The following is a 15,872-nucleotide window of genomic DNA, read 5'->3' as shown; positions in this document are numbered from 1 at the left end:
AATCTTAGTGGTGTCCACTGAGGTTGTTTAGCAAAGCTGCAGTAGTGCTGTAATGTAGCTCCTGCTTTCATCCTCTGTCTATACAGGACGTCCAACTGACTGAAAAAAGGCTGTTCTAAGAAGGTTAAATATTTATTACGTTAGCATGTTTTCTGTGACAAATGTTGACAGTAACCTTGTGACAACAAATACCTGGGTATAGCATTAGTGCATATATCAAGTAGTGAATAGTTGGCACTTAGATAAATTCTAAGCAAATTAAACTAGAGTGTATGCACAAAAATAGTACTAGAAAGCAGATCCATTCCTCTCTAGGAGTTAAGCTCTCTAGATGGAATTTGTTAATGTTGCCATAGGAATGCCTTGTGTTGTGTAAACCAAGAAGCAAAATCAGAGTTCACTTGCAATAGTTCTTGGTGTAAGAGGATGAAAGAAAGCAATGGTCTGAGACTTCAGATTCTGGCCCTGAATTCTAAAAGCGATACCATAAGCACAAAGAACTAAAAAAGATATATGGCCTTATGGCTCATTTGACTTCTGGGTGCAACACTTAAGAATTGGAAAATTGTATGTGGCTCTAAAACGTCCTCTCAGAAGTGAACTGACACTAAAAACCCTTTTCTTTCACAGTGGTTGGCATTAACGCTGGGCTCTAAATTCAGAGAATTAAGCTAAATGGAATTCCACTACTGCAGTAATATAATGGAGTCCAGGAAAAAATGCTTCCTTCTTTGCAAATATTGACTTCTGTCAGCAGCTTTAATCTTCTTAGAACAAGTCTCATTGACTTATCTAAGTAGTAAAACAAGTTTGGAAGATGACATACTCTGAGCCTACTTAGGCATGTTTAAAAACAGTAGCTTCAACAAAGCCGCTATCAGTATAGCTGGCTAATGTGGATGTACTGGCCGGGTCATGTGTGCTGTAAATGATGGGGGATGCTCTAATGGCTCCAAGATCAGAAATTAAAGAATTGAAGTTGCATAAGTGACACAGAAGGAGGAAGGACCATGAGCTTGAAAAGGCACAGAGAAGCCAAAGAAATATTCTTTGTGAGCAGTTGTCGTGGTGTGACTTCACTAATACGCATCTTTTCCCTGCTACAGCACGACACAAATATTAAACAATGCATTACAGAGATCACAGGGCTCTGTTTTGTTCTTCCTGAGAAAAGAAGGGGGAAGTGATAAATAAAAGCCTGCTTGAGCCAAATTAAAGTCTGTGCAGCACTTCTAAGTAGGATTTTTATCCACTGGAAACAAGTTTGATGCATGTTCAGGAGGTGAATGCAGTTACTGTAGGCCATCAACCATCAGAATTGCTTCCAGCTGATTTAGGAGCCCTAGTGAACTAAACAGCTATTAAGGTAAGCTACTTTTTCTCTACTCTTTTGAAGTCCTTTGTGTAAAACAAACAAACAAACAAACCTGTTTTTCAGCTTAAATCAACTTCCTTTTCTGCATGAAAGCCCGGTACTGCGAGCTTCTGTTTTCTGTGCAGAAATTGAAGCTGGCTTTTTTTTCTAGTGAGAACAAAACGAGCCCTTCGAAAATGTGGCTTAGAATTGCAGAGCAGAGGTTACTTTTTTGTTGTTTTTTTTCTGCCTTGTTTGCTGCAGTGTGTTATCACACTGAAAATATTGCATTTCTTTTTTAGCTTGCAAAGTATACATTTTTCATTTCCAGTATTAATGTTAGGTTGTATGAGATGCTCATGTTGTTCAAATTGTAAAGTAGATATTTTGGTTTGGAGATGTTGAAGAAGGTGGCAAGGGAAATGGATAATAATTTAGGTGCCAATGACTACACTTGAATGGAGATGACCCAGTCATAACTATTGAGTGGCTGCCGTTTTTGCCTGGTTTCAAGTTCCCTGTGTACAAAATTGACTTGGTTGCTGTCTCCAGGTAAAGCATGAACAAGAGTTTAACTTGCTTGTTATTCCCCATGCTTGGGTATAAAAAGGCAAAGCTGCATCTCTTATTTGGACTTAAATTTCATATCAACCTGTGTATATTTTTTTTCTAAGTTCATTAGTTTAATTTTTTGCCCTTACTTGTTGTTGAATTTCAATATAATGTGAGAAAGCCAAGAAAACTGTCTGCTGGAGACATTTGTTTTAATGGTTTTGTATTAGTGCCACTGTACTCCCGCATAGAATTCATTTAGTAAGAAGGCTTTATAGAAAAACCTGTCTCATGCGTCTTGGCAGGGAAGACAATGCTTAATTGTAATGAGCATCAGTTGGTTTTAATTTTGTTCTTAATGTTCAGCAAATGACTTTATCTTAAATCTGCCAAGCAAGAGATATTCAAGTTCTGACCCTGTTCCCCTTCCACCTTAGGCTGCCCTCGTTGGAGCAGGGGAGCACAGGATGGCTCTTGGAAGGAAGCTTAGCTAAGAAGAGATTCGTTTGCTAAGGATGTCCAACCGGAGCAAACTTATCCAGACCAGCCAGTGGGAGCCTTCTCCCCACAAGCTGTAGTGTAAGATGAGGAGAGAAACTGATCTGGCCCTGAAGGAAAACTCTGTGCTGTCTCTTAGCTGGTTTCAGAGTCAGACCTTTTAGAGTTCTGCTTTCATTTCACGAACTACTTTACAGTTTGTTTTATTCTTTCATGGTTCTCCTATTAGTCCATGCAGTACCACCTTATTTTTTTCAGATCAAGGTAACTTCTGCACCAAAAGACCGAAACAACATTATAAAGTGCCCTTACAGTGTTAATGATGCCATTTCAACCTGCTGCCCTGGAGGTTTCTACCTGCAGCACTGCATGCTTCTCTAGAGGCTGCAAAAGAGTAGAGAAGCATGCTGGTCTTTGAGAGCTGAGACCTGTCAGTCTCGCTGTTAAGTAGAGTCATAATTCTGAAAAGATTGAAGGTTCAAAACATCCAGCATTCGTGCTAAGTATGAAGTGTCCCTTGCTCAGTGTAGGCTTTTGGTTGGTTGGTTTTTCTTTTTCTTTTTTAAAAAAGCATATTATGCAAATCTTTCCAATAATGGACCTCTTAGTCTCTGCATGGGGTTCTGTTGCAGCAGGAAGACTTGAACAACTAATGAAATCAAGGAAAAAACAGTTAATGATGCTTTTATCCAAATTCATTAAACTTGGAAATAATCTTTTAGACCATCTTCGCTCATCAAAAAAGAAAGGTTGTAAATGCAAGTCTTCTGTAAACACCCTAGTATCCTCAGTGGTTTTAATGAAAACCTATCTACTGCTTCTGTAATCATGCCTTCTGGGGGTATGGGAAGGCAGCATTACTGGCCAACTTACTATTGGCACTGCGTTTTATTCAAAGATCCTGCTTTTCTAATAGCCTGGTGGCTCCAGGGCTTGGGACGTGTTGTATTCGCTGATAGAGCTGAAGACTCTCAAGTCTGTGCAATTTGAAAATACTGATGGTGAAAATTTGATGTGCAGGAGGCAATTTAACAGCACTTGTGCTGTGAAGAGCACCCAATAAATATATGTCAGGATAGCTTATTACATGCTGCTTTTCAGAATGAATTAAATAGTAAACTGTGCAAGATGCCAGCCAGCAGGAGCTGATTTGACAAATGGAGGCCGGTGGCTGCCTCGTTATTACTGGGCTTTGTAAAGCGGTGTGTGTTTATCTAACAGATAACGTTCTGCTTGAGTGCAGCCTTTGGTGAAGGTGCCTGACTAATGTCTGAATGAAACCTTTGCTCCAGTCTTCTACCGGGCTTGATCAATTAAATTACATTTTTTCTAGTAATCTATTTGATTAATAATAAATTATGTTTTCTGCTCATTTTAACTAATAGAATTTTTGGCAATGCATGTGTATTGGGAAGGAGGCATGAGCAGGTCCTTGCTTCCCTAATCATTCTCCCTTAGAATGAGAGGTGGTGTTCCATCTGAAAGCAGGAAGTCCCAGACTTTTGTGGAAAATATTAACCTGGTTTTTAGGGGCAAGAGGTGTTTAAAATCTGTATTGAAAGCAAATGTTCATTTCCTTATCTACTGAATGAGGAAAATACCACTATTATGTGAGCCTGCTCCCTTTGCCGCGGTGAGGGCCAGCATCTGGATCTAAGGGCACATTGCTCACGGAGGAAGAGGAGTAACACAGATCTGTCTGCTCAGGGAGAGACTGGGTTAGCTGTATAACACTGACACAGCCATCAGAGTCCTCCAGTGATCAGACCTTTAGGTATTTTGGGGCAGGTAACTTTGAAGCTGTGGAGATACCTGAGAATTTGAAGGATTGTTTCTGAACTTGAGGTCCCTCAGCAGCCTGGTGAGTATTTGTACGCTCACTAAATCCCATTTTTGGATTAGATAAGAACTGACTCTCAGGTCAAGCTCTCTTGATGGCCCAGTAACATATAATCAAACAGTAGTTATCTGCAGCCTTTAGGAAGTACAAGTTGCAAAGTGTTACAGCAGTTGATTGTTCTCAGAGTAGCTTTGATTTTTTGAGTGGAGCACCAGTAGGATATCTGAGAGTTTAATGAGATGTAAAAATAGACAATGGACATGTTACAGTTTGTATTACAGAAGAAGTAGTTTATATTTTTTTACACAGGTGTAAAGTGTATCAACTATTTGCTTAGCAAAGTGAAGTTGGTGTAGAAGTTTGTCTGGTTTTTTTCATGTTGCATATTGCTTCTTTGTGCTAATAGTGTCATGTAGAATTTCTCTTGGTTTCAGTGATCTAGATCTATAATGCTTGTCAGAAGATGTGTTGCACTAAAGATTTAAATCCATGCAGCAGTGTATCATGTTTCAAATGACACTACAACGATAACGCAGAAAAGATTAGAGATGAAAGTTGAAGTTTAGTGTGGAAATGGTTATGATTAATGACAAGTATTAAGATTTACTTCAGTTGAAATTGTGTATTAGTGGAGTGGGTTGATTAGTGTCATTGGAGTGGATACAGTAGTTCTGTGTTTACTCTTCTGGGTGGGGAGAGAGCAAGGGAAATGACCAGGGCTGCCAAAGAAGAAGTGATTTGAATAGTGTGACAGGAGGGTGTGCTGGTTGTCTGATGCAGGGTTGACTCCTTTCCCTACTGAGTACAGCATGAGAGGAGTTCTTCACTGGAAGTTGGTAGCGCTGTATTCAAAAGTGAATTGAAGCATGGGGGTGGTCATCTTAAAGCAGTGCTGGGTGGTTAGCAGCTAAAAAAAACCACTCTTATTTCTCATTCTCTGAACTCAGCATAATAGGGACAATTCTTTTACTTGATTTTGAAATAACATTTTCCAAGTTGGACTTCAGACTGCTGTCTCTTAAAACAAAGTAATGAAGAATGTTTTTTAATGAAGAATAATAGGTCAGAGAGGCAAAACTGGAGTAGACTTGGTAAGTGGGAAATACCTACAAAGTTCTGCAAAGAATGGTCATGTGGAAAGCAAACATCTCTTAGTTTTTCTCTACTTATGTGCTTTGTTCAAGTATTTTTTCAGCCTACTGTTAAATGGCATTATAGATATTTTCCTTTGGAGTTTGTATGCTGAATTTCTTTATGAAAGAAGTTATGCAAGAGTGAAGTAACTGAAGTGAGAAAGTAAGTTTCCAGTAAGTAAAGAACAGAACAAGAAATCAGTGCAAAAACAAACCCTGCAGAAGAGAAAGATAAATTGGAGCAGAAAGAAGAAAATAAGTGCAGAGAAATAGATAGCCCCAGTGCTACATCCCTGCCTAGGAAAGACAAGACTCTCATTTGTTTCTGCTAAAGCAGCACATCAACAGAAAAGAGAAATCTCACCAATTTCATGATTAAAAAGAAGTATTGATATACCAGCTGTGCTCTCCAATCTCTAATGAAAACTTGGCCTTCATTCTTGTTATCTTTTCAGCCATGTTTATAGTTTTAATGGTATTAGAGAGTGAATTAGTATTTAAATCAAATCTGTGTTACAGCCCTCTTGTAACTTGCAATAGGAGTACTGTTTTTCTTCTTGCTTGCAGCTACATGATGAGAAATGCAGAGGTGTTTGGGAGGTGGGTGTGTGTGGACTGTAGTCTGTAGAAATATGTTGTTATGATGGAGGGTTGCTACTGGTAATATTCAAACACTATTCTACCCTTTTCAAACACCAACTTGTATTTATTGCTACACTTAAAGGCAAGAGAGTCAAAGAGTAGTCTTAGTTACACACTAACTGGATCTTGAGGTTCTTGGATCAGACTGCAGAGTAGTCCTGTGTCACCAGCTGAGCAAGCTGTTAATTTCTTTCTTAGTATGAGAACAGATTGCTAAACAGTGTGCTGTGTTGTTTACCCCTCAGATTTCCTTTTGCTGGGTTGCAATATTTCTAGTTCCTTTGATCTCCTGGAAGGATAAGCTTTTTTAATTTTTCCCTCCTGTTTTATTGTCATAAGTGTCAATGGATATATTTTTCATCAGAAGGTCAAGGGCAATAAAAAGCTTGTTTATAATTATATCAGTCAGTTATGCTGTGGATTAAGTATTCTGGTATGCTGGATATCACTAGGTACAGGTAAAGAAAAGGTAGAGATTTATTGATAAACTGAATTAATTGTCTTTTCTTTATTCAGAGTTGCGTAATTTCAGGATAAATTGCGGGGAAAAAAGGTTTTAGTTGATGGCACTTGTTAAATGACAGGGATCACAGTCGTACATGGAGGAAGGAGAGCTGTAGCATGATGGAACAGAGGGTTTCAGAAAGAGATTTTAGCAGGTCTGGGAAGCTGATCTATAGAGTCTCCTGGGAAGAAGATAGAAGAAAGCTGATTGCTGCTGGAAAGGGCAGGCAATGATCCTGATGGTACGGGAAGATAAGCGCTGTGAGAGTCTAATACAGATGAAATAGTGGAAGTGCATAGGGATAAAATCAGAAAGGCCAAGGTGCAAAACGAGTTATTACAACTAGCAAGGGACTTAAGAGATGGCAATAAAAGATTCTAAAAATAGGCTGGAAATGAGTGAGGCAGCAGACAAAGATGATAAACACTGAGCAGCTCAGGGCTGGAGTAATGGCTGAAGGAAGGCTTCCTTTAGCCCTCAAAAACCAGTTAATTGTGACTGGTTGCTTCATGCAATGGATTGCCTCCAGAAAGACAAGCAAGGTGGGAACAACGGCTTAAAAAATTGTCAGGCTTGATTGAGTTTTATTGCCTAATGAAAGCCACTGTGAAGGAGAATATATTAGAATGTGTTTCTGAGAATGGGTAGAGAATGAGGGAAACTGAGGAAAAGCAATTATTGTATGTATAACATGGTGCAGAGGGAAGAGAACTTTGAAAATTAAAAACCACTTGGGCTTTTGTTAGCAAAACTTCCCTGATGAGGGTGCTGGAAACAGTACATGCAGTGCTTCTTGATTAACGAGCTTTTGTTTTGGAGCTGCTGTATCTAACACTCTATAACCAAAGTTAGGAAACATCTTATAGTTAAAATTCTGATTTTAAAAATGTCATCTTGTCAGTGGTTATGCAGAGCAACTGCTGAGGAGTGTGGAATATTTCTAGCTGTTTATTAGTGGGGTTATTGGTTGTGGTTGGTTTTTGTTGCTGTTTGGTTTTTTTTCCTCACCTTAAACTGTGCCACTCCCAGCAAAGTACATCTCTTGTTCTGTTTTTGAGCTGCTCTCATTCTCTTGCAAGCTTTCTGCTAAGGGGTGTGAGAGTACAGTAACCCACAGGTATGACTTGGAAGGAAGCACAATTGCTTTGCAGTAGCAACTTGAATGGGCACCAGCTTTGATCGCATCTCCAGCTGCTAGGAAATGCACAGACACAGACCACTGGGTGCCACTGGTCCCTGTAAGCAGTTACATTTCTTTCAACTGCAGAACTGACGAGAGAATGGTCTAATAGAATTAATTCTATACTGGCTTTAGTTGCTTTGCTCTTGAATCCTGGGAGGGAAAAAAAAAAAACCCAAGAAAAACAACCATATATTAATTCTTAAAGCTAGGAATTACACCTTCCTTTCTGATAGTCACCTAAATTCTTAATTTCTGGATTTAGGTTTCTGAATCAGATGCCAGTGTCTGCTTTTGATATGGAGTTAAGCTGGGTTGAAAAGATGGGCCAGAGAATTACATTAATCTGTTTCTTTCTTGTTTTAAGTTCATTTTTGTCCTGACAAATGTTTTTTCTCTAATCTTGATGTGCGTAAATATGTCACTATACATTTATGTGAGATCAGGAAATGTCTTTAGTTTGTCTTTATCTTTTTACGCTACCTTTGCATCAAGTTTTCATATTTTAAGGCTGTAGAATATACAGGGTCTCAACACTGTATGAGAGCCTTTGAATGTCGGCTAGATGGATGATTTGCTGTATTTCCATGTAAGTAAATTCTGTACAAATGGGTATGTAAGGAGTGCTGACTTTCAGATTGTAAAATAATGGAACAAGCATGTTGTTAATCTTGTTCCAGAACAGCTACTTTTTCTTTACATTAGGAAATACTACTTTTCTGGAAGAGTGGTCAGGTGCTGGAATGGGCTACCCAGGGAGGTGGGGGAGGCACCGAACCTGGAGGTGTTCAAGAAACATTTAGATATAGTGTTGAGAGCCATGGTTTAGTGGGGTTATTGGTGGTAGGTGGATGGTTGGACTGGATGATCTTGTAGGTCTTTTCCAACCTAGCTAATCCTATGATTCTTTTTTTAATTCAAATATTTAAAAAGAAAAGAAGAAAATCCTGCTTTCCAATGAAGAACCAGCTGGGCATCAGGCATCCTGGCAGGAGCTCCTTAATTATTAGTTAATTTTTTATTATTATTAGTTAATTATTAATAATAATTATTAGTTAATTATTAATTATTATTATTAACTTCAAATAAGTGGGGGCTGTGAGAGCTGTGGTCATGAGGTGCCCCATGCTGCCAGCCACGCACTCGGTGCCATCTGGAAACTGGATCCTTCTGCATGTAAGGCAGCCAGCCTGCAGCCCACCTGCAGCTCATGTCCATGGTGCTCTAGCTGCAATGCCAGCTGCAGCACTGGTCGCAGTCACCTGCTGATTTGTTCCAGCACGTGTCTGGGAACATCTGTTGTGTGACCCATGAATCCAGTGTGCTTGAAAGGTTTCCAAAATCCAGCAGCAACAGTAGGACCCAACTTGTTTGAAACTTTCCTAACTTGTCGGTTCCTAAAACCCTTGCCTATGAATACCGGTGGTGGAGTTCAGTTGGTTTGCGGTGCTCTTCTTTAAAGGCTCTTTGATTGTGGCAGCTTTATGTAGTCCTTCTTTCTTCATCCATGTGAGCAGATTTCTGAGATGGCAGTGTGTTACTGAAGGTGTTGCATTACCTTTGCCTCTTACATTAACTCTCACTTATGAGACTACCAATGTGATGTTATACTAAGCATTTCTTGACTCGTTGCTTTAAATCTAGTTCTCAGCTTTGTTCTGCCACACATACGCAGTGCAATCTGCGTATGTTTCTGTAATTTCCCTTGCATTTGCAGATTTCTCTATCGTTAGTTACCTAGCATGTATTTAAATATACCCTGGCAAAGCATCTAATGTTATAGCAGTTTTGTGATTTTTGGGTTTTTTTGTGCGTGTGATTTTGCTTGAACACAATTTAGTACGTGACTTCTGGGAGGTGGATGTGGTGGACTGGAATTCGGTCATCTGCAGTCAGTGCCTACTTGGCCTAAGGTTAAAATGAGCCCTGGCCTGAAGCTGCAGCTGTGTGTGACAGCAGTGAGTCAATTACACACCTGATGCTTCTGCTGAAATCAGCAGTAACAGCACACAGTTGATGCTATTTTTTTTCACATCACTGTGGTGAAGAAGGGATGGCTTTTCCTGAACTGATGCCTCAGAAAGCTGCATGCAGAGACACAGCCTTGAGTAACTTATGTACATGGCTTGAATCTGAGTCAAAAAGTCACTTACTTCACTTTCCTCATTCTGGTGGCAGATATACTCTTCTAATACACATTTCTTCACTGAGACCAAAGTCAAGAGTCCTGCACTTACCATGCAGACAGTAGTATGCACTGGAAGAACTGTATCCATTTGGTAAATACTCAGATACCATAGGATAGTATGGCATAGGATGCCAATTTGAGGGGAATAAAGCCACCTTCTATAAATCGATTCTTGAGCTTGTGCTGAACATCTATCTGAGGGATGCTGGCAGTGTTGTTTTGCTCTGGTAAACAGCCTGAATTCAGCCATGCTACAGCTTTATAGGATGGAAAGAAATGTGAATTATTTTTGTGAGGTGTGGGGAAGTACTTCCACGAGTTTACGGAGTGGCAAGGCTCCTTGCTAACATGGCACTTTTGAAGAGTGAATGATAAGGTGTTCAAGTTCAGGCAATTTGTTTGATTGTAACTTATTTTAACATCTTCAGAAGTACTATTTGTTGGTGCTATCTCATTGCTCCACTAAATGCAGTCAAGAAAGCAGTGAATTATCTCCCATCTGCTAGTGAGGCTTGAAGAACTATTTGAGTGGCTATAGAGGAGAAGAAATGGCAGTGACTGTAAAAGGAAAAACAGAGACTTCTCAAAGGCTGACTAACGCTTTTCTGACAGTATGAGATATTCCCCCTGCCCCACTGTAGTATCTTAACTCTAGATGAACTTGGAAATTTACCCTGCTGTAACCTGTGGGCACAGTGGAGCAGTCTTTGGTATGCCTTTGTGGTTTCTGCTTCTGTCACCTTGTGTTTTGTATTTCTTAGTAAAAACACTTTGAAGAGTTTTGGAACTTGAAAGCTATGAGTGTCAAATTCATTAGCATTTATACTCCTTTGTCTTACATCTCACAATCCACCAAGAGCAATTGAAAGACTTGGTTTTTGGTGGGGCTTTTTTAACTGTAGTATTCCTTATGGAAATAGTTGCTGTCTTTGCTGTACCTTTGTTTCCTTAGGCTTTAAAGGATAGTGGTCCTTCCTCCCAGAGAATGAGAGTTAAACTTGTACTTTTGTGTGTGTATATATGTATGTATATATACACAAATACATGACAGGCTAAATAAATTGTTACAGGAGTGTTAAAAATCCATGCATAAATGTACATGTCTACACTTTACTTACTGATGAATTAAAATACATGCCTACTGTTTGGACTCCTCTGTAGACAGTCTGGAGTCTCTGGGTTTCCTTGTACTTTGAAGCAGGACTTTCTTATCTAGTTGCTGTTGTATTCCAGAGGTATGACATTGTGATCATCTCCAGAAACAAAAGGATGAGTATAAAATTTTTAAAGGACATCCAAGTTGCATAGATGCTTTTAAAAATAGCGTGTTAACTTAAACTATGGTTCATCAAGCTAATGCTTCTCTTCTTTGCCCTATGAGGAATTACAGATGCCCTGCTGCTATTTTCATCTATTCAGCTGCGTTCATATTTCTTGTTGATGGAATTCTAAAATTGTACCACAATCAAGTTCACGTGGAGAAGACAGGCAAGGTTTGAGCTGAGGAGTTCTCTGCACATGGTCTCATGCATACTGAGACATGATGGTAGCCAGCCTAGAGAGCAATCCATGTAAGAGGAATCTCCAAAGTGAGGGGGGGTTCTGTAGGAGCAGGCAGATGTATTACAGCTTTCCTCTACAGCCTCAGTTCAGGCTCCAGCAGCCACTCCATCATGTACATGAGCACTGAGAGACTTGAAAGAAGACCTTCGTGATTTCTGTTGCAAATTTGAGCTACCTTACTCCGTAGAAATGTATTTATTTATGTTCCTCTGGAGATAAGATGGTCAAAATCCATTTGGCTGATTCTTATTTTATAGCTTTCTAAGTATCTTTTATTTTTTTGATGTATGGTTTGGGCAGTGTTCTGTGATTCTCAAAGCCCATTTTGACAAGTAAAATTAATTTTAAGTGACCAGTGATCTGTGTTACTGTCAGTGTGCTCACTCCTTCTGGACCTTCCTGTTCTGATGTATGTATCTATCTGTATATACCCATATATAAAGACAAATAAATAAATGTAATAGTAATTATTTAAATAATCTTATGTAAGAAATAGTTGCAGGATATGATTGTTACTTGTAACACAGCTGTTTTAAAGCTTTTAAGTTCTTTAGCATCCAGTGCTTCTCTGAAAAATATTTCTTTGCTTTTCTGTGAGAGGTATAGGAATAAAACATGAGATCTTTGGTTTTATTATAGGTAGAGATGTGATCAAAGAGAAAAGGGAAGATACGTGTGCTGGTTTGGGTATAGCAGCACGTGAATGTTTTTACCCATATGACAGCTGAATGTCTCTGCGACTGTTGTATGACACTTCTAGGGAAAGAAGTGTTGGGTGTAATGGGACTACTTGTATTTATTTAAGAGATGCACAGCTATTTTTGGAAAGCTGTAAAGAGCAGATTGTCAGTCCTTCAACTTTGAGAAATTTTTTTCATTGCTGTTTCTTCAAGAAGAGCCTGGTAATAAGTAGCCACTTTCTTTAATCTGTTTCGTTGACTGCTCCAGTTGGCTGTAGTCACCTCTCTTTATCAGATTTCTGCAGTCTTTTTTTTTCTTTCTGCTAATGCTCTCGAGAGTATGGGGAACTGGAGTTAACAAGAATAAAAACATCTAATATTACAGCTCTCCATTGTAACTCATACAGAGACACGGTAAAAGAAACCTTGCTCCCGAAGAACTGAAAACTGGCACCCGTAAAAAGCTCCTATGTGGTGTGCTTTCACAGCATTTCTGCAGTTTGCCATTATATTAGGGGGGTAAAAAGAAAACTGCACTTTGCTCTATAGCTCCTCTCATGTCCTCTTTGTGCCCTTGAGTTTTTGAGGGATTTGAGATGATTGCCAGTTGTGTCTTCTGGCTGAGGAGAGCTATGTGGCTGTGTGTTGAGTTTGCTTCCTGCAGGGGAGCTGGTACGGCCACGTGCACCTTTCTGCCACCTACCAACCCTTTCATCATGAACAAAAGATGCCTCAAAGCGAAACTTACCATCATTTTTTACTCAGTTAAAATCTTTCCTGACTCCAGGTTTTTCATCTTCTATGCATGGAGTTATCTGGTTAATTGTAAAGGCTATTTTTCTGTTACGGAAATTACTAGTAGTAAAATAGTGATTATTTTGTATGGCTTCTAAGGCCACAAATTGGTGCTGCTTTTTTTTTTTTTCCTTATTTCATTATTTAAAAAAAGACTACCAAGAACATGGCAGCAGTTGTTAGGTTGGAAGGTGTCTCGCTGCAACGTGCAGTTCTATCTGCAATGAGCAAGAAATCCCTGGAGACCCCAATCTTCTCTGTGTTAACTGTCCTACTGCTACTGTGAGTATCAGGTAGTAAGAGAGAACCAGTTAGCAGCATCCTTAAATAGAAATTGTTGGAGGTAGCCAGAATGTGCCTGCTATATTTTATGTACGTGACTGACATGGGTGACAGCCAGATGACTTTGTAGTGGATCAGCATCCCTTCAGTTCCCCTAAAGCTGCCGCTGCTGCTGCTGCCTTTCAAAGGTGGAGGCAGGTGATCTTACTGAAAGCTGATCAGTGTTGAATCCACCTTATTCAGAAAACTGTGTTCTCGCTTTTGGGATGAGCTTCATTTTAGAGGTTTTTGCAATCTCCTCAGGAGAAATGCTAGCTCCCTTGGGAATCATTTTTTTTCTGTCTTCCTACAGTAGAATTCCCACATCCAGGCCTTGTCTGACATCAACAAGAAAAGCTGCTCCCAACATATATATCCAGCACTTGGAAAGCAGGATTTGTGATAGCTCCGGGAAAGCAATGTTATTCATATAGAAATGGCCTGCACAAGTAAATTATTAATCAGGATCTAAAATCTATGCTTATTCTTCCAGTGTTCCTTTCCTGTTCCAGTTGGCTCTAACACTGTTGTTGCGGTGTAACTATCAATGCTGGTGAAGGCACTTCTGTGGCTACTTCGTAGACAGACGTGAGTATGAATTTCACCTCCAGGTGCTCGTGCTGCTGCTCCTCTTCCTCTGGCAGCAGTCCTAGTGTTGTAGTACACACAGCAGTCATTCTTTGTGCTGCGAGAAGGAGCTGTGTGCCCTGACTGGAACCCAATCAGTGGTTATTTCCTGATCAGGACTCTCCGTGTTTTCCTCTGGAGGCATCTTATTTCTGTTACTTTATTTCTTGTTCTTTCCCTAATGGCTTCTTTTGTCATACCTCCATTGTGCAGCTGTATGGATAGCATTGGGAAGTTCACTAAGCATATATGAGGCAAATACAAATTGTCACTGTTTCTTGGAGATTTACTGGCTATTTTAGTTCTTACTTGCTTGATTGCTTTGTGATTATAGGTGTGTATTTGCTGAAAAAATCTGTTCATAACTAATCCTGTGGGGAAGCATTTCTGGGCTACCTTGCCTCATCCATTGCAGGTGATTTGCTAAGTAGTGTTTAGCAAACTTTCAGAGTTTGTGTTGTTTCTAATGCTCTCAAACATATTGCCTTCTAATACAGAATTGTTTAGGAACAACAAAAGAAGGAAGGTTCAGATGTGCTCAGCGCATCCATTGTAAGCTAAGCTATTCATATGGAGAAGGTGTAAAGGGGGGCAGGCCCTCTTGAGGAGGTTAGATGGTGCACATCAAGACTAGGAACAGAGGCTGATCTATTGGCCTGTGCCTTAGGCCATGACTGGAGCTTGTATTGAAGCACTTCTCATGCAGTATGTTTTGCTGCATCTTGGAAGAATAGCATTTCTTAAAATTCAAGTTAGACATGACAGTATAATAACGTTAAAACAAAAACCTACAGAGTATATAGCTCCTTGTGTGCTGCTGTAGGAAGCTTAGAGAGTGTTAGGAAAACTCAGTCTCACTCCTTGGCGAGCTAAAATTCAGCAGGCAGATAATAGGAAGATGCTTACAAGAAGTTCAAGAGTGTTTCAGTAACCTGTCATGCTGCTAAAAAAAAAACAAACCTTTCTGCTTTAAGAGAACATGTGAAGGAAAAAGCATCTACAAGTTTCTCATCAAGCAGAACTATGCTTAATGGACAATGAATTAGTTTAAAATAAGAACAGACATTTGTGACGCCTGTACATTGTTTGTTTTCTCCAGAAGAGTTTTTGACTTCTTGCATTCAAATCCCCCTCCCCCCCCCTTTTAGTATGGATTTGCAAGAAGTATAAAACAGTGGAGTTTACAAATTTGTGTATGCGTGTTTTTTTCCTGCACATGCTGTTTTCACTTGGAATATCTCCTACCCAAATGGAAAATGTTACTTCATTGGAGGAGGAAGTTGTGATGGTTGTGTAAGATTTTTTTTCATGTACTTGCAATGTGTACTTGCTGGAGGGAAATAGCAGTTTTCATGTAATTCTCTATTTTTGGTAGAGGCAAATCTGGGAGCGCTCGGAATAAACTTTCAGCTCCTGCTGTCGGGGTAACCATGAGCAGGGAGGTGAGGAGGAGGGATGGATGGGTTCCTGAGGTGGTGTCAGGAAACTGAGCTGGCATCTGCAGCACATGCTCTGTGACTTCACGCTTCTCATTGGCCTCCAAACTCACTGAGATCAGGAGCATCTGCTCTTCTGAGGCAAGTGACTGACTCCTGAGTATCCCAGAGTCACCTGGACCATGTGTGATATGAGGGGGTCAGGGACCGCTGCGAGGAAGAGCAGCACCTCACCTTCACCCAGCATTGCTGGGCTGGGGGACAGGCTGGCAGGGGCTTACTCGATTGGCTTACTTGCTGGACTGAGCAAGTGTAAGAGTAGCCATGAGTGACTTCAAGCTTGCAAATGGGAGACGTTTCAACTGCTGAAAAGGAATTTTGGGGTAAAGCTCGGAAAGAACTCATTTATACCTAGTCTGTTCGCCTCATTTTGTACTAGTACAGCACATGAGCTTCAGCAGGTATATCCCTTTTAGGTAACTATATAATTTTTAAGCAGTTTCCGTACTTTTGCCTTGGCTTTAGGTAAACTGAAAAGGCAGGATCTCATCCCCTTCC

The 15,872-nt window shown here is 40.0% G+C and overlaps 1 protein-coding gene across 1 annotated transcript in view; it reads left to right on the top strand.

The window, feature by feature from the left end:
* The window catches only part of KCNIP1 (potassium voltage-gated channel interacting protein 1), a 334,161-nt gene that overhangs the window by 11,853 nt on the left and 306,436 nt on the right, over nucleotides 1-15,872 (top strand). The gene's annotated exons all lie outside the window — the stretch shown is intronic.

Source organism: Numida meleagris, chromosome 12 (genome assembly GCF_002078875.1).
Source record: "Numida meleagris isolate 19003 breed g44 Domestic line chromosome 12, NumMel1.0, whole genome shotgun sequence".
Lineage (NCBI taxonomy): Eukaryota > Metazoa > Chordata > Aves > Galliformes > Numididae > Numida > Numida meleagris.
Note: the sequence above shows the minus strand (reverse complement) of the source record. Positions and strands in the feature narration are given on the sequence as shown.